We start from the raw sequence: 26,067 nt of genomic DNA, 5'->3' as shown, positions 1-26,067 counted from the left end.
AGTTTAATGTACCTCTGGCACAAGGATTGGGAAGGTGCTCCATACCCACAGGTTCTACCAAGCAGAACCCCAAGGAGTCCTCCCCAAAATGACCCTGGGCTCCCCGAAGCTTTGAAAGCCTTGAAGAGTCTCACACTCTCTTCTGGGTACCAAAGCAGAGACAGCAGGTCACAGGGCTTCTGACTCCCTGGCACAGGCTATTCTGTTAATGTTTTTTCAACTTTTTTGCTGGGGCAGGGGCTGTTGAGTTTTATGTCTACCAATGGTATATTAATAACAAACCTAGCTATTGGGGGGTGGGGGCAGAAAGTAGAGAAAGTAGAGAAAGATGTATTCAATGTGAGTATATGAGGAAGAGGAACACCGAGTCCAGTGATTCTCCTCAAGTCCATCTTCTGGTCCGTGATGTAAATAAAGTTTAGATTTAAATAGAGGGCAAGAAGTCTGCATTACTAGGCAGCCCTGCCCACAGGGTGTCTCCTCCCACCATCTTTTCCCAGTCTCTCTACCAAGTTGTTTGGACTCTCTAACTGGCACCAGGCTTCAGCTTTTTCCTTTTCCCCTCACTAGATTCTGGAGGAAGCTCCAGTTTCCTGGAAATCATTGTTTCAATAGTGTCCTCGTTAGAGTTAGTATTGCTGTGATCAAACACTACGAGTTGGAGAAAACGGGGTTTATTTGGCTTACACTTCCACATCACAGTCAAAAGAAATCAGGACAGGAACTCAAGCAGGGCAGGAACCTGGAGGCAGGAGCCGATGCAGAGGCCATCAAAGGCTGCTACTGGCTGGCTTGTTCCCCATGGCTTGCTAGGCCTGCTTTCTTAAAGAATCCAGGATCACCAGCCCAGGTATGGCACCACCCACAATGGACGGGGCCCTCCCCCATCAGGCACTAATTAAGAACTACCCTACAGGCTTGCCTCTAGCCATATCTTACGGGGGCATTTTCTCAGTTGATGCTCCCTCTTCTCTGATGGCTCTAGCTTGGGTCCAGTTGACATAAAACTAAGCCAACACAACTACTCTCGCAGCCAAAGTGAGAGGGACAGTATTTTCATTTCTGTGAGGATAATTACCAGGGAAATTTAAAATGTTTGAATCTTATCACTCAAATCCTTGCTCAACTTTCAGGAAAACAAAAACAACAATAAATTTTTTTAATTTCTTTTCTTTCTGTGACGTATACCCCATTCTAGGAGCTAGAATTCATGGGAGCTGAGCCCAAGAGAAACTGGGTACGAGGAGGACACTGCACCCAAGGACAGGAGACATTTGCTTTAGCGTCTCTGCCTTACTCCTCTCAGGGTTTGCTGAGCCAGAAGGTAAGAGAGTAAATCCTCTTCTGTCTCTCATATAACAGCCTCCACAGGCTCATCTGGCTGCACCTCCATGTCTAGTCCACAGGAACAGGAGGGGACACAGGCAGGCATCTGCACCCAGAGCTAGCAGCTCCCTACCTCCCTCCTGCTACCCCCACGGCCTGTGTTCCCACACAGTAAACACATTGAAGACAGCCACAGACACCCTGGTTGCAAGGTCTGCCACGTGGCAGCGGGCATAGGTATGACGATCTGGGCTGGTATTTACAGATATGAGCACATATGCATGCACGCATGCATGCATGCACACGCACACAAGCTGATCATACTGTCTCTTTTCTATACCCACCCTCCTATGTAGCAAGAGAGGAAGGGTAGGCCATCCACCATGCACATCCACCATGCCCACCGTTACCAATTGAAGAGGTTTAAAAGGCACGGGTGGAGGGTTGCACAGCTGTACTGCCTCTTTCATGCCCCTGCAGGGGGCTCACTGTTCTGGGAGACAGGGCAAGCCACCCTCCCATGACATGACTCCCCTCCCATTTGTCACTCTACACTCACCCCACCCCCACCCCACCTGTACCCCCTCTCCACTGTGCTCAACTGCAGTCCTTGTGTTTCCAGGGGAGGAGGAGAACTGTCCGGCTGGAAGACACACAGAGACTTTGATCTTAATCTGGTTAAGCCACACCTATGAGTAATTCTCATCTAGCCAGAAGGTCCTGCTAGACCCAACTGTTCCTAGAATTCAGGTGAGAACAGGTCAGAGACAAAATGCCAATATCTTTTTATTGTCTTACAGACCCCAATGAGAAGTTCTTTATTTTCAACAAAAGCAGTGTCTAAGCACCTGTGTTAGTCAGGGTTCTTTAGAGGAACAGAACTGGTAGGCTTAGTATATATTAAAAGAAAATTACATTGGCTTATGCAATACAGTCTAGGTAGTTCAGCAATGGGGAAAGTGGAGCCCTAAACTTTCACCACCTCCCTGCTTCCTGACGGTAGGTGCAGTGTGACCTCACTCTCCTGTCATTATTACTCCCCATCACGAGGACTGTACCCAGGGAATCCTTTAGGTCACACTGTGCTATCATTTTAACTCTGTGTAATATTGCTAGGTTGGTGAGATGACTCAGTGGGTTAGAAACACTTGCCGTCAAGCTGAACACATGGACCCACATGATGGAAGGAGAGAACTGGAGAGAACTGGCCCCTGCAAGTCATTTTCTACATGCCGCCCCCCCACCCCCAAGGACAAAGGCACAGATGAGCCAGACACAAACATATACAAAATAAGTAATATTTTTGAAAAAAAAAAAAAAAACAACACAAAGCTCGTGTTTGACTGCTCTAAATCACCCAGCAAAAGTGATGTCTGTGACCAAGGTGGTGAAGTCTCTCTGCTAATTACATCTCTGATGGTAACGTTTCTTCGGCTGTACAGAGAGAAAGGGCTAAGTAACTGTTCGGACCATGAAGAGCCCCAGCCTGTGGTGCTGTGGTTCAAACAATAGGGAAGCCAGCTCCCTGGCCCTCAAAGACAACTCAGTTAACACCCAGACACAGGAACTACATCATCAAGACATTTCTTGGGGTCGTGGACTCACCAGAAGGTTCAAAGCATTCTATGCAACTGTGAAGCCAGGGGTTCAGCCTCCCCTGGCTGATGTAAACCCCATTTTTACAGAAGGGTTCTGCCACTCTTCTCGGTGCCTGTCTTATCATTGATCAGATGTGCAAATTTTGCCCATGCTGCTCACTGCAGGCGGTGAGATAACCATCAGGCCCACTGGAAGAGCCTTCGAAAGTGACCTGAGGCTGGCTGTGACACACGCCACGGTGATGTCTTATATTGCAACACGGGTCTTCGTAGCCAACGAGCCAGCTGTCTTGTGCTGCTGTGCTTCTGAGGGTTGGGATAAAAGCAGCCTCATTCCAACCCATTAAACAGGAGGAGAGGGGAAAGCATGGTCCTAATTTCCCCTACCTCAAGGTTTCACAGCTTGAAGGGAGTAAAGAAATAGCACCAGGAAAATTCCTGAATCTACACAAGGTCACCAATACTCGATACTTGGGAAGGAAAGAGTGAATGGACATTTCAGGGATTACAGTTGAACAAAGAATATATTTCAACATTGTCAGCTAGAGACAGAGATGCTCTCCGGCAGCAACCACCTAAACAGCCAGGAAGAATCGACTGTCCTGGCAGTTAAAGCCCAGCCAGCAATGAGACCAAAGAAGCAACTAAGCAAGCATAGAGAACCGGCTTGCAACAAAAGGGCGAGAGAGCAGACTCTCCAGAGATGAGAGACTGTTGAGGTTGGTCTGGTGCTGCTATGTATTCAAATGCTAAATACTGGCCCCAAAGATCTGGTTGCCTCCTTCATAAGGAGAGCCTCAGTACACCAAGAGATGCCATGTAAACCTTGCTCCCCAAGTTTATTGGTTAATAAAAGTCTAAAGCCTGTGGTTGGATAGGAGAGAGAGAGAAAGGTGGGACTTGAGAGTGGAGGGGGTCTCAGGAGAGCGGAGGAGGAAGAAGGGCAGAAAGGCGCCGTAGTGGGTTGGAAGCTGTCGTGAGATGAGATGGACCATGAGCACATGGCCAGGAGAAACAGCAATATCAAGGGACATTATGACTAAGATGTAGAGTAGCTCCAGAAACTGCCCAATCAAGGCTTCCAGCTTGTAAATTGTGTGCTAGACAGAATATATAATTCCTACTACAAGAGACAGCCAGGACCACCAGATAACCGCAAGTGCTCGATGGGAGCATGTGGCCTCCGAAGATGTAGGCTTGGAGCTAGATCCAACTGAGTTCAGCAAAGCCACTGTTCAACTTGAGACAGCCCTCAGCCTTCCTGTTGCTGAGCAGGGTAGCTCAAAGACAGTTGACAAATGTTGTCCAGCAAAGGCAACCCCAGCAGAGACAGACCCCGATTCCGACCCAATAGAGGTCCTGACAAGCCGACACTTACACTTTCACTACCAGCACAGCTCACAGAACAGCACCCGCACTCAACCCCAAGAGAAAGCACCTGAACCTAACTAAACAGCTCAGCACTTAGGGAAACTATTGGCTATGCTGATTTCGGCTACGCTGATTTCTGGCACCAGCTTGGAATAAAAGATTGCCACTTCGTCTGTTCAGCAAGGCTACTCTAGACAAAAATTTAAGAAAAAGAGACAGGTAGCAAGGAGGCTTAAGGAAGTCTCTGGAGCCACAGACCAGGATTACAAGCCTCTCCAGCAGTGGCTCCCTCAGAGGTTGCCCTTCTCCACACTCTCTTAGATGCGCTTCAATCCCAGCATCAATAAATTTAGAGAATAAAAAATGTGACAAGGCACATTCTCACTGACCATCATCAGCAAGTCCGTCAGTCGGCCTCCTGGGCCAAGAAGCTCTGCGAGTGCTCCAAACACTGGCGCCTTTAGCAGGTGCAGCCTCATGGAGGAGCTACATCTCTGGAGAGGGACTAAAGGGTTCTGTAAGCCTTGCCCCACTTCCTGCTCACATTCTCTACTTCCTGTGTGTGTTGAGACGTGATCTCTCAGCTTCCTGCTCCTGCTGCCATGCCTTCCCCCACCATCACAGACTAACCTTCTGGAATCAGAATAAACTCCTTCTTCCATAGTCGCTTGTGGTCAGCAGTAGCAAAGTGACTGACTGATACAGATGAAAACATCTCGAAAGTTGGAAACTTCTGGCACAACATCAGAAATGTCCTCCAAGGAGATTCAACTGAAAGCCTGGCCTTTCAACCTCAGAAACCTAGACGCTGCCAGCACTCCTTTCTTGGGAAGCCTGTCCTCTCTGCGTCTATTGCTTATCCTTGCCTCAGCCCGGTTCTCAATAAGCTTACATTGTTTTTCTCTTCCAGGATTCAAAAAACCTTTATACACATGGTCTCTTGACACCACTGCCACCAGGATCAGCAAAGAAGAACACTTAATGGCTGCCAAAGGTGATACCTTTTTGTCTGAGGAATTTCACAGATGGTTCTGAAAAGAGACTTAGAAACCTTAGGAAAGAGCAGGAGAGACTATTTCTGCCCAACTCACTTCTATGCCCAGAGGCCCCAAGGACACAGAATGTCTTCTTTTAGTAGTGGACAGGCACAGGAATAGCTTAGCAACCTAGGACTCTGCTTGGCTAGTAACCTGGGACCCTCAGGTGCATCAGGCTGCACATGCGCTATGCTTCAGCCGGATTGTGGTCCTTCTCTGATAACACCTTAGTAATAATAACTCATTTGTGGTCAATTTTCACTCAAACATATTCTAGAACATCCCTAGGTATGAGAAGTGGGAGTGGGGGGAGCAGTCCAGTCTGAAGTGGTTCTGGGTACGTGTCTGTGGGGCATGTGGAACATGCCAACATAGGAACTGGCATGGAACCTGCAAGACAGAGCATGCTCAAACCTGGAAATCTCAAAACTTGAGACCAGTAGGAGTGGAACTAATTCCCCCCCCCGGCCCCCCGTTTCCTTTCCTGCCTCGGAGCAAATAACCAGGAGACATTCAACCAGGTGGTCACAGGTAGTCAGTCATATAGCACAGCACCTGGAACTCTTCCCCATGCAAATAAGGCATCGCCTCAGCCAATAGAATGCACTTACCCTTCAAACCCCATCCCACTCCCTAAGGTTCATATAGTCCCTGTCCACCAAGGATCACCTGAGGCTGGCTGTCTTTCCTGAGCTACAACACTCGGGGGAAGAGACTCTTACCCTCCAAAGCACTCATTGTTGGACCTTTAGACCTGTCTGTCTGGCCAGCTCTCATCACATCAGAGTGTTCTTCCCATTCCCCTTCACACGCACACGCACACACACACACACACACACACACACACACACACACACACACACACACAGGACTGGGCGGGCCCTACGCTGCCCCAAACCTCTTTATTCCTTTTCTGAGAGCTGTAACACTTCGGCATCTCCAGCCTGACCAGAGCTCTGTGGGCCCCATTCGTCCCTGGATTCTATTTTAATCTCTCTTGGCCTGGTGGGTGGTGGGCATCTGATGCCCTGGAGGGGAAGAGGTAGATTTCAGACCCTACTCACTCTAGACTTCTCCCTGTCCTATCCAAGCCTAAGGTATACGGTGTGTGTGTGTGTGTGTGTGTGTGTGACCAGGCAACCTGGGAAGAGACAGAACCCAGAGCCACACATGCCCCGCAAGGCAAGCTTTAAGGGACAATCTCATATTTACCATCTTATGCCTATACATAATCAGTGCACATATGATTCAATTCAGATGCATCATGAAAAAAAATGTTCCAACTGAGCAAAGGTTTAGATAAGCCAAGCCCATCAGTCAAACCAGAAAGACAGCCCAAAACTTTCCCTTAGTCACCGTCTCTGCTTCCCTTAAAACCCATAAAAGAAGCCCCCAAATAAAGACCACTGTCTGAGTACTATGATCACAGAGTCCACTGCTCAGTGTATTATTGGATTGTCTCTGAATAAGGTTTCCTTGCCACTTTGCAATCTGTGTGGGCCTGAATTCTTTACACAAGATGCAAGAGTCTGGAAACATTCAGGCAGCAAGCTCCAGCAACGACCTCTATGACCCGCTTTAACTGTAAGGAGCCAGATGGATGACGGTAAACAGTAGTTCATCTCCGGTACAATTTTCAGGCCTCCACTCTTCTTTAAAAAAAAATCATGTATTTCATCGTACATGTGTGTGCACATGTGTAGCTGTGCATGTCACAGCAAAATTCCGAATCAGAGGTCACGTGGCAATCTGTGCCCTCCTCCTACCATGTGGGTCTGAACTCAGGTCAGGCTCGGCAGCAAGTGCTTCTATCCTCTGAGCCATCTCTGCAGCCCTGGCCTCCACTCTTGAGAAGGAATGTTGGGCAGCTAGACCAGCATTAGCAGGCTTGGAGGCCACTGAGAATAGACTCCCCCACCCATCAGCTTTAGGTCCCAGCTCCAGTTTACCATATGAAAAGATGGAGGAGTGGGGCTTCCTTGGGACCCTTTAAGGGAAAGCTACTTCCTAATGGTTGAAAAAACTAAAAACCTTCCTTCTCTCTCAGGCCCTAACTAGATATGACAGTCTAATATGTCTCCAGGATTAGAGATTATATACTATTGTCCCCTCAAAATGGTCCTGTCAATCACCTGGCCAGGAGACCATTCCTCAGGAAAGCTGATTTACCTGAAGACTTGCTAAGGAGATGGAAGAAATGAATTATCCCTTTAATAAAATAATAATGTATTTACATGCTCCAGAAGCCCCTTCACACTCACTGCTAAACCTGCCCACTTTTCTCACCTCTAAGTCAAAGCCATCTCTCTTCTCATTTGCCCTCTCTGCATCTTCCTTAGGTACTGACCAAAATCAGAAGCATGCTCGCCCCAACACTCTGGAGATTTCTGTTTTCTCTGAAGATTCCCACTCTACAGCTGCTGCAGGCTCCTGCTGCTGACTAAGAGGCAAGATTTTCCTCTTCCTCTGCCACCTGTCTTCTTCCAGCAGCTTCAAGAATTTACAGCTTGCCTGGCCTCAGCTTTGTCTTTCAAGCTACAGTGAAATGAGCCTCCAGCTTCCTTCTGTGATCCTTTAAAAATTCTTTCATCATAGAGACTAAGAACATTGTTACCATCCACTGAACTGCTTTTTCCCCTAATGTACAAGACGCAGTTAATGTTATGACTGAAGGAGTCATAATGACCAGTTTTTGCTAGACATCTTGGTATCCATTAGCCCTTTATCTGATTCCAGTCCCTGGAAGATAAGTTCCCAGTGACCCAGTGACCTCCACCCAAAAAAGTACAGCTGTGACTGTCTACGTGTTATGATATGGTTTTTGGAGGGGGGTGGGGGGTTCTTTTGGGAGGGTTGCTTCTGTAACTTGCTTAAGCAGATACCCAAAGATTGAGTTGCCTTAATCACCTAACTGGGTGGAATAGAACAGTTTTCACTTGCTTGCATAGATATTGAAGGTCTTTGTGTGGTTTTCTCCTTTAAAAGTCCTTCTGTGTACTTCAACCTCAAATTTGGTTCAGCTGCTAGCAGCTAATAATGTATCTTTTAATTATAATTGGATTGAGGCTATGGTCTTTTCCAAAAGGTTATGAACTCTATAACAATAATACCCCAGGTTCTTTGCAAAATGCTATGAAGAGTTCTTCTATATACAAAATCCTCTCAAACCTATATACAAAAACTTTGACTTACAAAAATATAAGGAGACTGTCACATCGACAGAAAAGGAGGCTCTACTCTTATCACCGAGGACGCCGAAGGAGTCCCCTAATCATCGAGAAACTTGATTCAGGCTAAACAAGGATTTGTGGCATCTGTGCAGAAAACAATGTCAGGGTGAGTGGGGTGAAGCAGAGATAGGGTTTTATAGATATTTTACTATAGGCTTAAGCATGAGGCTTGCAAGAGATTCTCAGAGCAAAAGGCACATTCAAGAGCATAAGGGGGGAGGGCGGGAGCTACATTGTCATTGCAACAGTCACATACACTATAATGTACCACTTTGGTGGGATTTGAAGTGACTGTCTTTAAAGGGTGGCTAAGGGACATGAATCGGATCCCAGGGTGACTCCCGAGGAGGAGCCGGGCGTCTGCGAGGACTACAGTTAATAAGGTAGGAGTCTAGATCTCAGGGCTGAAGTCTCCTTTGGAGTTTCCAGGAAACCTCTGGGAAGAAGAAAGAAGGCTCCTCTCAAGGGCATGTCTATTCCAACTTTAAACCTGGTTTGTTGCTATTTTAAATTAAACAGATCTTTATTTTAAATATGTTTATTTTTACCTATATGGGGGTGGTATGCACTTCAGTGCAGGTATCCATGGAGACTAGAGGTTATGTGATCTCAGGACCCCTGGAGCTGGGGTTACAAGTTGCTGGGAGCCACCTGATGTGGGTGCTGGGGACAAAACTTGGGTTCTCTGAAAGAGCAGGCTTCTCTGCAGGCTCAAGTGAAGCCTGCTTACCCATCCCCTGTGACGCAGACCTTCTCCTTAACTAGTGAACCATCTCTTCAGCCACCTCCTCCTCAAAAAGCCTTTATATAAAGGGAATATTATCCCTTGGTCAACAACCTTCTCAGCACAAGCTGTTCACTGTGCTGCAAAATCCTTGCTTCTCAACGAGCGACAGGCTTCAACTAGATAGACTCTAGCTGAAGGGTCTCTGCTTCCCTTTATCCCTGTCGTTTTCTCTGTCTTTCTATCCTACCTCAATCTCTTTTCTGTAAAATTTACTAACTTAAAAAAATAAAGGAAAATGCTGATAAAGGAAGGAAGGAAGGAAGGAAGGAAGGAAGGGAGGGAGGGAGGGAGGGAGGGAGGGAGGGAGGGAGGAAGGAAGGAATGAATCACACTTAGGCAGCAGTCTAGACTTTGGGATCCCCAATTTAAATTTTTTGAAAAGAAACTGAAATCAGCTTAGGCAGGGGAAATTGGTCTTTCAAGATGGAGAACAGGGAGAAAAGGCTCCCTGGGATGAACAGAGCCCTCTGGGGTACATAGGCACTATAGCAAGAGGAAAAGAACTGAAGCAGACAGACATAGGTTGGTGACCGGGACTTCACTTGGTGTTTGGGCTATGCACACACACGTCTAATAATCCCACCCAGCACCCCAAGATCCTCATGTCACACACCACACACACCTTGGCAGCCTAGGACCCCTGCCCGCATCAAGCTGCATGAACAATTGAATCTCCTCTTAATGGCCACCAAGCCATGCATGACATCCTATCGAGTCATAAGCCAGTCACATCCAGCTATGGGGCTGGCAGAACCCATCTGGCTTGAACTCATTTTGCTTGTGTGTGTGTGCTGGTCTGAATGAAAACAGTCCACAGAAGCTCATGGGAAGTGGCACTATTAGGAGGCGTGGCCTTGTTGTGAAGTGGGTGTGGCCTTACTGGAGAAAGTATGGCACTTTGGGGGGGGGTATGGGGAAGTGCTTTGAGATTTCAGATGCTCACGCCAGGCCCAGGGTCACTTTCTCTTCCTGATGTCTTCAGACTCAGATTTAGAGCTCTCAGCTATTTCTCCAGCACCATGTACATCTGCCTACACGCTGCCATGCTTCCCACCATAGATAGCAATGGACTGAACCTCTGAACTGTAAGCCAGCCCCAAACTGAATGAGAATTGCAGGGTTATGGTGTCTCTTTGCAGCAATAGAAACCCTGAAACAGAGTGCTAGTGCAGTAAGGGAAACTGAGTCCTCTAAGTGAACTTTAGAGGTAAGTCCCTATTAGCCTTCTAGTGCCCATGTGTAGTGTGCACACATATTCTGGGAAGGAATGTGTGCAGGAGAAAAGAGGTTACGTAGCTTTAAAACTGTCTATCACACTAGAGAGTGCACCCAGGCAAGAACTTGGGGCCCTGACTATGACGCTTTGAGAGTATTTCTTTGTGTCTGTGATCTCCTTTGAATTACTGCTACTTAGCAATCTGATCATGCCTTTATTTTGTTCTTGAATAAGATGCCAAGAACGGTTTTAGATTGTTACCTTTTTCTTTTTAAAGCATGTGAGTCCTTCAGGTTTGAAATCATAGAACCCCCTTTGCTGTTTTCAACATATGTGATTAAAACTTTGCTGGAAAGAAATAACCTAGACTCGAAAGAGATATTCCTCTCACATGTGGAAAATGGGCTAATGAATTGTGTGTGTGCGTGTTTATGCACGTGTGTACCTGTGTGTGCGCGTTTGCACGTGTTCACGTGAACATGTGCATGTGTGTGTATGTGTGTGTGTGTGTTTGATAGGCATGAACTCTACCTCTCAGCTAAACCCTTAACCCTTAGAGGCATGTGCTGCATGAAAGTAGAAAATGGAACACGGGGGCTGAGAAGGGCATCTAGGCTGACAGCAAACAAGACAGAATAATGGGGAAAAGACAAAGGACATGTTCTCTCCCATATGCCAGGTCTACATTTAAATGCCTCTGTGTGCCCGTATATATGTAGATATGTAATATGTATATATATGTGTGTGTTATACACACACACACACATATACATGTGACAGGAAATGAAATGTAGGACTTGATGGGGGAGGGGGAACCAGCAAAGAAAGGAAAGGGTAGTGGCGTCATAACAAAACCCCCTATTTTCTACACTAAAAAAATCACCCCAGCTATTCCTTCTACATTATTGAAAATCTCATCTTTATCAGGTGTCTTCGCCCTGTGGATACCCACCCAAGTTTTTGTTTTGTTTTTTTGTTTTGTTTTGCACGTGACACACAGGGGTCTGTGCATATCCCTAAGCCACAGTGGCCACCCTGGTCAGAAAAAAAACCTCATTTTCCCAAGTCTGTCCTAAGGACCCCAAAATGTCTCTGGGAAGATCTTTGTATGTGGCTTGCCCTCAAGCATAGTAAAGGTGAACATAGCCCCACTTATCCCTTCGAACAAACTGCGGGGTAGAAGCACCCTGGGCAGAAGCATTCTGCTCTCCAGAGCCTTTCCCTTTGGTGCCCTTGAGACCAGCACTCACAGTCAGAGTTTCTGAGGTGAGGGAGGGGACACTCCTGTTTGCCTAGCTGCTCTACCCTCCGAGTGCAATGCCCGAGTCCACAGCACAGCTCGGAAATTCAGTTTCACTCTGCAGACTGCCTCTCATGAGTGAGCCGAGGGAAGCTTAAGGGCTCGGCTGACTGGGCGTGGCGGGAAGCATCCGCCAGAGGGGCGCCTTGACTTTAAGATCAGCTCGCTTGGGCTACACAATGAGGTCCAGAGCAGCTTGAGGTGCAAGTGTAAGACGCTATCTAACAAAACCGCTGCAGAGGGCAGACTATCATCCACACACGTTTCTTAGCGTATTAGCTTTCCTTTCCCAATAGAAAAACTCAAGAGTGCATTTTCTGGAAACTACTGACATCTGCATGCTGCCAACCCAGGGAGAAGGTCAGAGGTCAGAGCCTACTCAGGGCAAGAGCACAAAGGCTAGAAGTCCCAGAACTCAGGGTGGAGCTGCTGACCTGGAGTGGTAGCGCTGAAAGCCTGTTAAAGGAACACTATTTCTTCCTATCCAAAACAAACAAACATGTAATCTACCTCTGAGCAGAAACCCAACGTTGCAAACTGCCCCGAACCTAAGCTACTCTACACATGCTTCCTCCGAAACTTTGGGCTTTTTCACTCTGTCTTTGAAGTTCTCCTCCCAGAGTGCTACCATGTGGCTGAACTCCAGGCACAAACATCATGGCTTGCTCTCTCTTCTTCTCCATTCTCCTCTTCCAGGCAGCCTGCCGAGATTTACAATTTGTCTGCCCTGGGCTTGATTTTCTTTTAAACGCTAATAAAATTGTCCTTGAGTATTCTTTTCAGATTATCTGTCCTTAAAATATTTTATTAACAGGGATAGAGAGGGGGACCCCAATTTCCCTGGCAATGAGTGATACTCCAAGTAGGGTTCTCTAAAATGTCCAGTTATACATGGTAACCATGAAGAGACCCTCCCCCAAAATTTTTCTCTGAGAACAAAACAGGGTATCACAGTCCAGGACATTAGGTAAGCTCATTCTGGTGGCTCAACCTGTCAGCCATCTCCGCTGGGGAGATATAGGAGGCAGGTCTGATATTCTGTCTTGCCTCAGATCAGTGGACTCTACCTCAGGAGGAGGGAAAGGGCCCTTCGTCTTCCTCTCTCCTCAGGCAACTCTGGAGTCTTTCTTGGGTGGCTCTTTTTTTTTTTTTTTAATGATTTATTTTATGTATATAAGTACACCATTGCTCTCTTCAGAAGAGGGCATCAGATCCCATTACAGATGGTTATGAGCCACCATGTGGTTGCTGGGAACTGAACTCAGGACCTCTGGAAGAGCAGTCAGTGCTCTTAACCGCTGAGCCGTCTCTCCAGCCCTGTCTCTTGGGTGGCTCTTATGTGTTTCTGTGGCTAGCCATTGGGTGCTAAATTTAACTCCTGCCTTTTCTCTCTGGGCATGAGCTATCACTGTCCTCTATATCTTTGCTAACCTGACACACACATGCACAGTTGCTCTTTTTTGCAAATGGGGTGGCTGCAGAATTTTCCAGGTCTATCAAGTGCCATGTGACGGGGTCAATGCATTTCCTGTGTTAGACTAAGGCGGTTCTTTGGATATTTTTTTTTGAGGCATCATTTTACACAATGGATCTACTGGATTCTAAAGAGAATTTCAGGTTTCCCAAGCTGTGTACCTCTCACATTGGCCAGATGACACAGGAAACATATGCTTTGAGATGGCTGGACCTGGGAGGTTCTTGTGAGACTGCAGTGGTCCAGGGCCAAGACTGGGAAAGACACAGATTCCCCCTTTGCGATCCCAACAATAGATCACACTGTGCCAGACAAGCTGCTGCCTATCAGAAGACAGCCACACAGTCTGTGGGTTCAGGTTAATTGGGCAGTAGATTAGGGTGCTGGGTTTGTGGGGTTGTGCCTGTTCTTTCTGACAGAGTCTTTTTCTTCACACTTAATTCTCTGCTTTTAATGATGCTTTGTTTTCTGTTTTTGGTATTCTCTAGAATAGGGATTCCCTTTTGGCAGGGGAAGGGTCTATATAGTTGTGATGGTTTGTATATGCTCGGCCCAGGGAGTGACACTGTTATAAGGTGTGGCCTTGTTGGAGTAGGTGTGTCACTGTGGGTGTGGGCTTTAAGACCCTCATCCTAGCTGCCTGGAAGTCAGTATTCTGTTAGTAGTCTTCAGATGAAGATGTAGAACTCTCAGTTCCTCCTGTACCGTGCCTGCCTGGATGCTGCCATGCTCTTGCCTTGATGACAATGGACTGAACCTCTGAACCTGTAAGCCAGCCCCAATTATGTGTTTCTTTTATAAGAGTTGCCTTGGTCATGGTGTCTGTTCACAGCAGTAAAACCCTAACTAAGACAATAGTCCTGGCTGTTCTGGAACTTGCTCTGTAGACCAGGATGTCCTCAAACTCAAGAGATCCACCTTTCTCCACTTCCCGAGTGCTGGGATTAAAAGTGTACACCACCACAATCCTCACCAGCTAGATTATGGAGTATTGAATTCAAGTTATATAAACAGTAAACTACACAGAGCTCTCCCAGTCCAGGCAGCTTGACTGGTGGCTCTGGGCACTTGCGTTTGTTTCCTATGTAGATTAAGGAATGGGATATGGATGGACAGATTATAAAGTTGAAAAAACAAAAGCGTCAGAGGAATGTGCCGGGAAAACATATCGGAGGTTCAACAGAGGGAGCTGGTGGTGCAGTTTATGAGTGCAAAGTTGCTGCCTGGCCAGCCTGTGGATGTGCTGTCTGTCTTCAGTCCAGGCACACAACCTGGCTGTAGCCCGGGAGGGGAGGAGTGTCTGGACACCCCGAATGGCAGTTTTGATACCACTGAGACCTAGCAAAGAAATCAGATAATCCTCACGAGATGGTGAAATGAGGCAATCCACGGTTAGCACAGAGGTCTTGTTGGGAGGAGACAAAGTGAAGCAGCCTGGGAAATGATCAACATGAGTGGCTGGGTCCAGGCTGTAAGCGAGACACTATCTGGCTCTAGGGAAACTTTAGTGGTGGGGGGCAGATTGCAGGAGGAGGGACTGAACATACCCTATTATCATTCTGTAAGTCCCTCTTTTCCCTGCCCCCCCCCGTCACTTTGTTTTATAATTGCAGCATGTGTCCCCTTTATGTGATGGGAGACAAGGAAATGTATGCCATCAGTGAGGACTGTTCAACAGAAGGGAAGACTTAGAGCCTAGAGGTCCCTAGCCATGTCACAAGCCTCATGAGACCAGTTCAGAGGGTCTCCAGACTGATGGAGTATCACCCCCCCAAAAATAACCTGACTTAAAATGATAATAAGCACCTATTGCTCGCAATTTGTTATGGTTAAAAGAGTTCAGAAAAAAACTTTAGCAATTCAAAGAGTCTTTGATGCTGCTGCTAAGACGGCTGTGGCCATCCAAAGGCTTCAGTGGGGCTGCAGGATCTGTCTGCAGGGTGTTTCAGCCCCCACCGGTGGTTGCAGAGAGGACTCCTCCGTTCCTGCCCACGTGGGTCCTTTCCCCATGCTACTTGATTACATGTCATTAAAGCATGGCGGCTCGAGAGAGGTGGAGGAAGAGGAAGAGAGAGGCGCTCTCTTATGGCTTCACATGAGAAAGCACACAGCATCCCTTCTGCCTAGGCTCAGGAACAGCCCTTAAATGCCAGCCAACCAAACAGCCCACAGTCCAAGAGAAATGGATGTTAGACTCTGTCTTTTGAAAACATGAACTCCAGAGATGGCCATGTTGTTATACTGTCGGCTGACAGATAGGAAGTACAGCCTCTTTTTGTACTACTACCCCATTTCAGCCCTGCCACAGCAGCATCTGCCAACTGCCTACAGCTGGCCTCAGGGAGTGGGCGGGGCCTCGTGAGCCCCACCCCCCAGGAACTGTTAACTGCTTTAAAGTCACATCTAAAGGGCCAGGACTCAACCATCCCTCTCCCTGGTAACTGTTAACTGCCTGTAAGTTCTCAGGGAGGGGAAGTTCATGTGGGCCCCTCCTCAGCTCCAAGAGAAAGTCTCACAAGCTAATTTTGGTGTGGGTCTCCTCAGAGTTCAAGGGGCAACTGATAGGTCACGTCCAGGGGGATAACTTTTCACAAAGACACTTAGAGTCTACGTTGCTCATTTTCTCAAAAGTTTTCAGTCGTTATTATAATCTTCTAGCCCCAGAAACAGCAGAGCTATCATTTCCCCTCCTCTGCACATGAGACCAGAGCATCCTTGGAGGTATACGCTTGAGTTGACCGTCCTCAATTCTGCGGAAGAGGATGCTAGACACCATCTTTTGAAAAAAAAGCGGGGCTTCTAGAATTTGTGGGCCCATTTTTAAACTACCTGAGCGCAGGGTAAGCACCCCTTTCTCTGCTATTTCACTCATTCTCCGTCCTTCTGACGCCAGCTGGGGGAAGGGGGTGTGCCCCACACCAAGCAACCTTCCAGTTCTCTGAGCACGCCAGCTGGGTGTCCCAGAATCCACTGAACTTTTCAGTGATTGGAGTTTAGAGTGGATTTAGGATCAGACTACTCAGATAAGGGCTCAGCTCTACCAGGTGGCCCCGTTCAGATGACAGTAACAGTCCAGGTTGTCACTTGTGCAGCCTACCATCTAGAAGACCACTTCAGGGTTGATCACTTGCTAGGATGACTCGTGGGGGCCAGGAAAACTGCCACTACTGCATTACCCAAAGAATTTAGGGGAGCGGGGGACAGCACATAGGGGAGCTGAGCAGAGAGGGCTCCATAGCGTAAGGAGCTGGGGGGCAGAACATTCCTTCCATGTGGGTGTGTTCATCACCCAGAATCACTCTGACCTCCATCTTTAGGGACTTTAATGGAATCTTTCATCATACAAGCCCAACTGACTTTTGAGACATGGTCTTGCTGTTAGCCCAGGCTGGCCCAGTATTTGTAATCCTGCATGTTCAGCGTTCTGAGGGTGGAGATTTCCAGTGTGAGCTACCACATCTGGCCTGACCCTCCATCTCCACCTCCTCACCTCTCCGCAGGGCACATGGGCTGAGGCCGAACATTCCAAGCACGTAACGTGGCTTGACCTTGCTGGTGACTAATCGTCATCCAGAAACCCCGCTGCAGGACATCTTACCACATCGTGAATCCCTTGATTGTGGGCTGTTTCTAATTGTGCTATGGCTCAGCCTTTGATCCCAGAACTTTCTGTTTTATTGTAAACAAGTAGTTGTGGTGTAAACCAGTCCTAGCATGCACCTTTAATCCAAGAGTTAAATAAAGTCAACCCTAGGTCAAGAGGCCGAGCAAGACCAGCTGACAAGGAGTGAACATAAACAAACAGAAAGGAGGGCCTTTGAGCTGAAGGGTATTAAAGACAGGGCAGAGAAGGAGAAATGGCTTTTTTCATTCTTGGATGTTGGGGGGAGCTTTTTCTTTCTGGGATATCAGAGGAGTAGAAAGGTCAGCTGGGTGCTTTCTTTGCTTCTCTGAGCCAGCAGCAGGTTTTCACCTCAGCATCTGGCTCCTGAATTTGATTGATAAAACCTAATGGTTTGGATTTTGTTTTTAAAACAACAACAACAACAACAACAAAACCCACCAAAAGTGATGTCCTTCAGACAAATGGCACTCTGACTACTACAGAGATTTCTAAGTGCTTTAGGAGCTCCGTGCCAGCAACTGGGTGGCAGGTACCAAATATGCCTTTCGTGAGAAAGCACATTTCCTCAGACTAGGCTAGAAGCCATTCTTAACACATCACACCAAAAAGGCTAAGTTCTTTAATGCAGTTGTTATTATGTTCTTGTTTATTGCCGTAAATTGACTGTATGAGAGAATGGGTTTCATTATACCTTTCTGTTTTATTTTATTGTTAATGACGTATACCGGCTGTGTGTGGTTTTGAGCACTCGGATGCACGAGGACATGGCATCCCCCTGCATACGGCATCACAGGTGGTTGTGAGACACCTGGTTTGGGTGCTGGGAACTGAGCTTAGGCCCTCAGGAAAAGCAGTACACATGCTCTTTGGCCACTGGGCCATCACTCCAGCCCCTCATTATGGCTTCCATACATGCATATACTTTATACTGATAACATTCACCTTGTCTGTCACCCTGTCATCTCCAAAGGGACTCTGTGTGGGTCATTAGTGGTTTTTATTGATGGTGCTAGAAGCAGGGACAGCTGCTGAGTTGCTGTATCTCTTAACTTCGTTTCCTTTGACGCAGCTGCTTTCCAGAAAGTCAACGAGATGGTAACCTGGTGTAGACACTGCGAAGGTCATTGGAGTCCAGTGGTCCCCAGGCTGCTGACTGGTGTGTATTCCCACGTGGTCCCTGAGCTGCACACGGCTACTGTAGAGGAGGTATCAGACGGCAACCACCTCTTCTCCCCGATTATGAATTTCACACAAGTACATATGACCAGCAGGTAATATTCTGGCCAGGGAGTCAGTGGGGTGTGGTTCCTGGGTTTCCTGAACCTGCACAGGATGGGGTGGATGTTGGAGGTCACTCTGCACCACACCTCCATATCCAGGTGTGATGAGAAAACCCCACCTGTAACTTGAAGGTACCCTGGTCCCTACTCAGCTTTTGGTCAACTAGTGGATGTTCGAGGCTCTCTAAGAGCAGGGAGGTCGACGAGGAGTTACATGGTGGGGGCCTAACTGTGCCATTCCAGCCAACCAGCAGGTGATGTAATGGCTCAAACTGATCCTTAGTGTACTCTGTCTGTAATGAAGGCCAGATGGTCCACAGGCTATTGAAAGCATAGCCCTCTTTTAAACAGCGTGCACACACACACACACACACACACACACACACTGACACGCACACACACACACACACACACACACCACAAAGGTGTCTATAAAGAAGTGTCACTTCTTCAAATACCATCTGTGCACCTCTATCCTTGAACAGCACGGGGCTACTTATTTGAGCGGTTGTGTGTTTGGAGAGGGGGAGGGCAACGACACTGGGCTTGAAGCTACAGTAGAAGTGAAAAGGGAATAGAGAGGCTTTCTGAAGATGCTGATGTTGAAGGAGGGTTTGGCGCCACACTGTGGACAGTTTAGGCTTCTGCGGCTGAAAGAACTTGAGATTTGGACTTGTGGATGCTAGAAAAGCTTCAGGGGAGGGCAGTATCCCTGGGAAGACACAGCAGGAAGCAGAGCCTAGAGGCCAGCCAGCGCTTGGGGCATTTAGCTTAGCCAGGGAGCTCAGTTCTGAGTTCAGACCCAAGAACCTAAACAGTTGGAGAAAACAACCCCTGCAGATTATCCTCTGACCTCCACATGCACACGGTAGCCCCTTTCACCCAGGCTTGATTTGATATCACTATGATCCCTCTACCTCAGCCCTGTAAATGATGTGTTTCAGTTCTAAGATAATTTTGGTTTGTTTGTCTGTTTGTTTTGAGACCAGGTCCCACGTAGCCCAGGCTGCTGCCCTACTACCGTGTATCTAAGACCTTGACATTAGAGCCCTACAGGTATAACCTTCTGAGTGCTGGTATTACAGGACTGTGCCATGCTGCTTTGGTGCTGGGATGGATCTCAAAGGTTCATGAGTTGAACCAAGTAAGCAACATCCCAGACTTCTTTTTACCATTGCATACGTGGGCTAAGGATGTTACAGAGAAGGGCAGTGTGCATACAGAGGTCAGAGTGCAGCTTCTTGGTGTCGGTTGTATCCTTCAACCTTTATGTGGATTCTGATACCAAACTTGGGTTTACATCGGTGGCAAGATCTTTATCTACTGAACAAGCCATCTGGGTGTCCTGCCCTCCACTCAACCAGATTATTCCATAAGAACTCAATACACTTCTTTAACACACTGTGTGTTGCTTCCTTCTTTCAGCGTGAACTTACAACCTAATAAAAGGAATGGGTTAGCTATTGCCACAACATGGGTCCTCAAATGTAAGGGTTAGAACACGAATCCTTACCAGTCCTCAGCTAGTTATACTAGTGATGGACACACACTGCTGGTTGGTTTCCAACCCCCTGCAGCCCAGTTCCATCTTGCTAACTCTGTCACCCAGGCTGGAGAGGCAGCAGGTACCCAGGAGAAGCTCTTCTGTGAAAGCAGAGTCCAGCACAACCTTAGGAAGTCTCTGTAAGCACATGTTTTGTTCTTCATGCCACAGGCCAAGGCAAGCCACTAGGGGAAGCCCAGTGCCAGAGGACAGGATAGGACAATCCAGCCACAATGAGACTGGATGCTAGGAAGTTCTGGAAACTGGGACCTGGTATTCTTCCAGGGTGTGAGGAGCCCTGGTTTGCAGACTGACTGCATAACCTGGGCTCATTCTTCTAGTGTTCACCATAGTGACAGGAAGTGTCCTCTGGACTCAGTTCTCTTTGGAGTCAGAAACCCTGATGGGACAAGAACCATAACTCCTTCATCTTCAACCACGCCCTTCCTGGAGCCCTGACTCATGAATGACTTGGGAATATTCCTGAGTGCTTTTCTGTCTTTTCCCTTCAGCCTCCCCAAGTGACTCACAGAACACAGACCATCTTACCAAAGTATCACATGCATTTTGTTCAATACATCCTCCATAAACTGCAGAGACTGTGTCCTTTGAAGCTGAGATCTGTGCCCTAAAGTGTCTGACACCAAATCCTGAATCTGCTGCCTCCCACAGAGAATTCCAGAAGAAAGGGCTAAAGAACAAAAAGAAGGTAGTGACATTCCCACCTCCTTCTGAAATTAGATTCTCAATCCTCAAATTCAGGTGGCTGAAGCACAGGGTCAGGAGTTGGAGGCCATCTTGGGCTACATAGTGGGTCAAGAATAGCTTGGGCTACATAGTGAGACAGGATCTCACTGCCCCTGGAACCCTGCCAAAAAGATTCTCATCACCTGAAATGTCCTACGAGGAAGGCTATCTAAAGGTGTGAGTCTCAGTGAGCCACTTCATTAAGAACTCCAGGTCCGGAGCTAGCTCATCAGCACTGACCAGGGGTAACTATCAGGCAAGCAAGGCTCATGACAGCTGTGCTGCTGTGGCTGCTGCCTTCCTAGGGGAACCACAGAAGGAGGAATGTGATGAACTCTGAAGTGGACCCAGGCACCATGCATACAGAGGGCACCCTAGGACAGTCAGTGACTCATGACACTTACTCCCCAGTCCCTACAGGGTAGAGTCATTTCAGGTTAGGTGGATAGAGGGAAGGGATGGTCACTGTGTCATAAGGTGTCTTGATTATAATATATGTGAATGATTTTATAGCTTGTTATAAAAACTGATGGCCCCTGGGCTCCAGGCCTTTTGTAGAAGTGGTTTGTTGCTTTGTTTAAGATGTTTCAGTCATCACTGAGTGGACCTGTTGCTTTTGGGCAAGCAATGGGACAGTATAACATGGTGAGCCCCTCCCCCCCACACCTTTGGAAGAAGCTTGTTCACAGCTGGGTATAAAAGAGGGAAGAAGGGGTGTGGTCCCATTGTCCTCTCTGAGGCTAAATTCCTAGTGACTGAAAGACCTAGTCCTAAGCTTGATTTCTTAAAATTTCTATCAGCTCCCCACAGTGCCAGGCTAAGGACCAAGCTTCTAATTCAGGCGTTTGGAACTCGTTCCAGTCCAAACACAGTATGAGCTGGCTTAGTCAGCTCCCATTGTTCCAGATAGCTGAGGTTTTCTTAAGGAGAATTCTAGTGGCTGAAGGCAGGGCTGCAGTCTGTTCTTGTATTTTAGGAACATTCTTCTTATAGTCTTTGTTGAATCTGTAGTGAGTTTTTAAAATGAGGGAGAGACTAGAAAAATAGTCTACTTAAGTGAGCAGGGGTTGCAAAGCCAGGCGGTACCCGTATGATGTGTATCAGATGAGACCAAGCGTTGTGTTTGTGTAGAGAAAAGAAGGCCCGATACTGGTCACTGCTCATACATCACTATGTAAATTAAATAGAAATTTAAGCAAGTACAAATGAAATAACACGTAAGAGTCAGCCCCTTAACATCACAAAAGCCATGTTTAAAGTGTTAAGTACCCACATGCAGCTAACTAAAGGTTCACAGTTCAAGACCACTTCATCAGTATGCATCTGTTCCATTTTTGTTGTTGTTTTAAACATAGTCTTGCTATGGAACACACTAAGTAAGCCAGGTTGGCCTTGAACTTCTGGTTAGGATTATAGGTGAATGTCACCAAGCCAGGCTCACTATTTCAATTCTAACAGATAATGCTTCTATAGGGTCTTTCTGGACATACAAAACACTGGGGATGGCAGTTGTCTTTATGAAGAGAACCCAAAGGGTGCAATGCAGGATGCCTCCCCTGTTTGTTTGTTTTTTTCTCTCACTATGTAGTCTTGCCTGGCCTCAAGCTTGCTATGTGGGCCAGGCTTCAAACTCAAAGAGATCCACCTGCCTCTGCCTCTGGTCTGGAGTGCAAGGATTAAAGGTGAACATTACCATGCCTGCCTGGAGTCATAGGCAGCTGTGAGCCACCCAACATGGGTGTTAGGGACTGAACTCTGGCCTTCTGAAAGAACAGTACACACTCTGAACCTTCCTCAGGTTGTATTCTGATCTCCAAGTATAAATGCACACACACACACACACACACACACAAACACACACACACACACACAGAGAGAGAGAGAGAGAGAGAGAGAGAGAGAGAGAGAGAGAGAGAGAGAATGAATGTACTGGGGAACTGAACACAAGTCTTCTGCAAGGGCAACAAGTACTCTTAACCATTGAGTCATCTCTCTAGCCCCTTGAAAATATTATTTTTTTTTAATTTAGGTGTTGGGGATATATCTCTGACCAAGTCAGTTCAGTCAGCCAAACAGGATCTCAAGGGAGGGAGTGAGGATTGAAAAGAAAAAGACAATTAGACAACACTATAACATGACTCCAGCCAGTACTGAGGCTGAAGCAGGTTTATTTTTTCCCTGTCTGTTTTTATATCATTCCAGGTAATACAAAGCATATGGTCAATCCTAAGCATAAACAGTAGTTAAGAAACAAACAAAAGCATAAACAAAGGTCCCTAGATTATTGAATTCAGAGTTAACAAGACCCACCAAGATACAGAGAACACATTCCTCAGCTGTATTCATCTTGAGCCTACTTCCGTGTCGTAGCCCAATGTCAGATTCCTGTCAAATTCCTAGAAGGCCGCCCCAAAAGCTCCCCACATAGGTCAGTGGTACAGTGTTTAGTTTGTGGGGCTGGAGAGATGGCTCAGTGGTTAAGAGCACTGCCTGCTCTTCCAAAGGACCTGGGTTCAATTCCCAACACCCATATGGCATTTCACGATTGTCTGTAACTCCAGTTCCAGAAGATCTGACACTCTTACACAGACATACATGCAGGCAAAAGACTAATGCACATGAAATAAAAAATAAATTATTAAAAAATAGTAACGGTCTGTGTGTCTTTAATTTGTAGTTTTGCTTCTGAGTCAGCAGCAGCACCACTACACACTCAGACTTATCCCGCAGCTGTGGAGGAGGGTCACTCCTGCGGAGGGGATTCCTGAGCTGCCAGCCCTCAGATGGGATGAGGGCACTCTGGAAGCAGACACTGTGCCCTTGGCTATTAGAGGCTAAACCCAGGGTGAGTGGGACCAGAGCTCAGGCCAGTAGAGCTTGTGGTCAGACACAGCTAAGGATAAACACATTTGTTGGGCAAGCCTGACCTAAACTAAGTTCCATCCCCATATAAAGATAGGAAGAGAGAAAACATTCTTTAAAATCATCTACGGCCTCCCAGCACACATACAAAAAAAAGTAAATTGGGGGGCTGGGGGCTACCACCTAGCCACTCATGTTTTTAATTATATTTTTATTATGCAAAACAATTTTTAAATTTAATTATATTTTGATGGCATTCTTCCCCTTCTCTAAGTCATTACAGATCCTCTCCCCCTTCCAACTTTAAGTTCTTTCTCAAAAAAAACCAAAGACCCAATACAACAATACCAAGAAAACAAGACAACTCCCAAAAAGAAAAAAACAAAAAACCTGTAACCAGGTTTAAGCACACACACACACACACACACACACACACACACACACACACTCCCATGTAGTCCCTTATATGTTGGTCAGCTACTCCTGAACATGAGGTCTGCCCTGGAGTGGTTGGTATACCTGGTGTCACTCCATTGGGGGAAAAAAAAGGATTTTCCTTCTCCCACCAAGTACAATGGACAGTTTAGTTGTTACTCTTCACCCTAGTGCCAGGTTTCCATTCAAGAATGCTTTTTTGTAAACATATCAAAATAAAATATAAGACAAAACAAAAACTATCACATCAAAATTGGACAGACAAATGAACAGAAGGAAAAGTCCAAGAGAAGGCACAGAATCAGAGCCCCACCAGTGGGCACACGCAGAAACCACACAGAAACACACACTGGAAACCTAACTGTAGAGGACCAGGTGTGGACCCATGCTGGCAGCTCCTCAGGGAGCTGGGGATCACTGGCCTCAGGATCCGGATACACGATTCTTGGGCACCATTCCTGGGCATATCCCTAAAGGACACTTTCTTCATCCTACCACACAACACCTGTCCAGTCATGCTCACTGCTGTTCTATCCATGATAGCCAGAAACTTAAAAACAGATGTCCCTCCATAGAAGAATGGATAAAGAAAATGTGGCACATTTACACAACAGAGTATTACTCAGCCACTTAAAAAAAAAAAAAAAGACACCATGAAATTTACAGGCAAATGGATATAACTAGAAAAAGAATTATCCTGAGTACGGTACCCCAGACCCGGAAAGGACAAATAGTGTATTTGGTAATATGTGGATATTAGCAGTTAAGTCAATGATAAACAAGCTACCATCTGTAAAACCACATTGGGTAGCTGTAGAGTAAGGGACCAGAGGGGACAGACAACTCTCCTTTGGAGAAGACTATGGATGGATGGGGGGATGGAACAGGAGGGTCAGGTGGAGAAGGAGGAGGGAATTGGGGAGAGAATACACAGGGAGAGACAGCTAAAATTAAGGAGCATTTGAAGAATAGTTATACACATATATGAAGGCAATCTAAATAAAAACCCCAAATAATCCAGGAGACAGACTATGAACTGGCCATCTCTTGTCACCAAACAAAGCTTCCAGTACAGGGATTGGGTTACATCTAATTAAATTGTTGGCCAAAGATGCCCCGTGGGGATCTCCAAACAACCCAGGCTGTTGCCAAGACTATAGTTCGCTCTTCACAAACCAACAGCAAGGCTCCACTGCTGAAGACAGCACCTGCACAACTCACTGAACCTGAAGATGCTGAGTAAGTGCCTAAATAGAGCCTTCATCCCTACCTTCCAGCATCTTTGGTACAGGAAGGTACAAACACCAAGCCAGCCACAACCCCTGCACAACAATGATGTACTGCCTGCAAGGCATGGTGGCACAAAGCTCACGGAAGTGACCGACCAGTAACTGATTAGACTTAAGGCCCAGATCACAAGATGGAACCCATACCCAATATGCTTGGGGTAACCAAGATCCAGAGACTAGACAGCCCAGGGACCTAGGGTAAAAGCAAATAATACTGGTGTCTTATTAGTTAGGGTTTCCACTGCTGTGAAGAGACACCATGACCAAGGCAACTCTTATAAAAGAAAACATTTAATTGGGGCTGGCTTACAGTGTCAGAGGTGCTGTCCATTATCATCATGACAGGAAGCATGGCAGCATGCAGACAGATGTGGTGCTGGAGAAGGAACTTTTCTCTCTTTTCTTAGAGACTTGATTAGAAGGCAACCAAGAGAGACTGTCTCTTCCTCACTTGGCAGTGTTTGTGTGTGTGTGTGTGTGTGTGTGTATTTTTTAAAAACTATGTATTACCTCAAAACCCTACCTCCACAGTGACACACTTCTTCTAACAAGGCCACACCTCCTAACAGTACCACTTCCCAGGGCCAAGCACATTCAAGCCACAGCTGGTGTTTGGTTCAGTCTCTCCCTCCAGCAGTATTTAATTTGAAGTTCCTGCTTCAGAAGCTTGTTCTCTTCACCCCATTTCCACCCACGTCCCCAAACCCTATTCTTACCCCTAATATTCTTACCCCTAATATTCCTCGTACCTCTATCCCTGCCTCTCCAGGACACTGGTTTAGAAGTCAATCTTTCTTCAGGAAGAAGGCCGTGCTGGTTACTCACTCAGCATTCACGTGTCTGAAAAGTCAGCTGCCTTTCTGAATCAGAACGTAACTCTGTCATTCTTTCCAACTGAAATAACAAGCCTCATCCGTCGGTCGGTCTGGCATCTGGACAGCCCAAGC

At 46.8% G+C, this 26,067-nt stretch overlaps 1 long non-coding RNA gene and 1 pseudogene across 1 annotated transcript; one reads left to right on the top strand and one right to left on the bottom strand.

Annotated features, from left to right (window-relative positions):
* Window positions 1-26,067, bottom strand: part of LOC143435244 (H-2 class I histocompatibility antigen, Q10 alpha chain-like) — a 105,303-nt pseudogene that overhangs the window by 33,963 nt on the left and 45,273 nt on the right.
* Window positions 1,004-2,571, top strand: LOC143435237 (uncharacterized). Its single transcript, XR_013105365.1, has 3 exons — window positions 1,004-1,324; window positions 1,949-2,076; window positions 2,443-2,571. It is a non-coding gene; the product is annotated as an uncharacterized LOC143435237 (long non-coding RNA).

The sequence above is a fragment of the Arvicanthis niloticus genome, chromosome 20 (assembly GCF_011762505.2).
Source record: "Arvicanthis niloticus isolate mArvNil1 chromosome 20, mArvNil1.pat.X, whole genome shotgun sequence".
In the NCBI taxonomy this organism is placed as follows: Eukaryota; Metazoa; Chordata; class Mammalia; order Rodentia; family Muridae; genus Arvicanthis; species Arvicanthis niloticus.
This window is presented reverse-complemented; position numbering and strand designations above follow the sequence as displayed.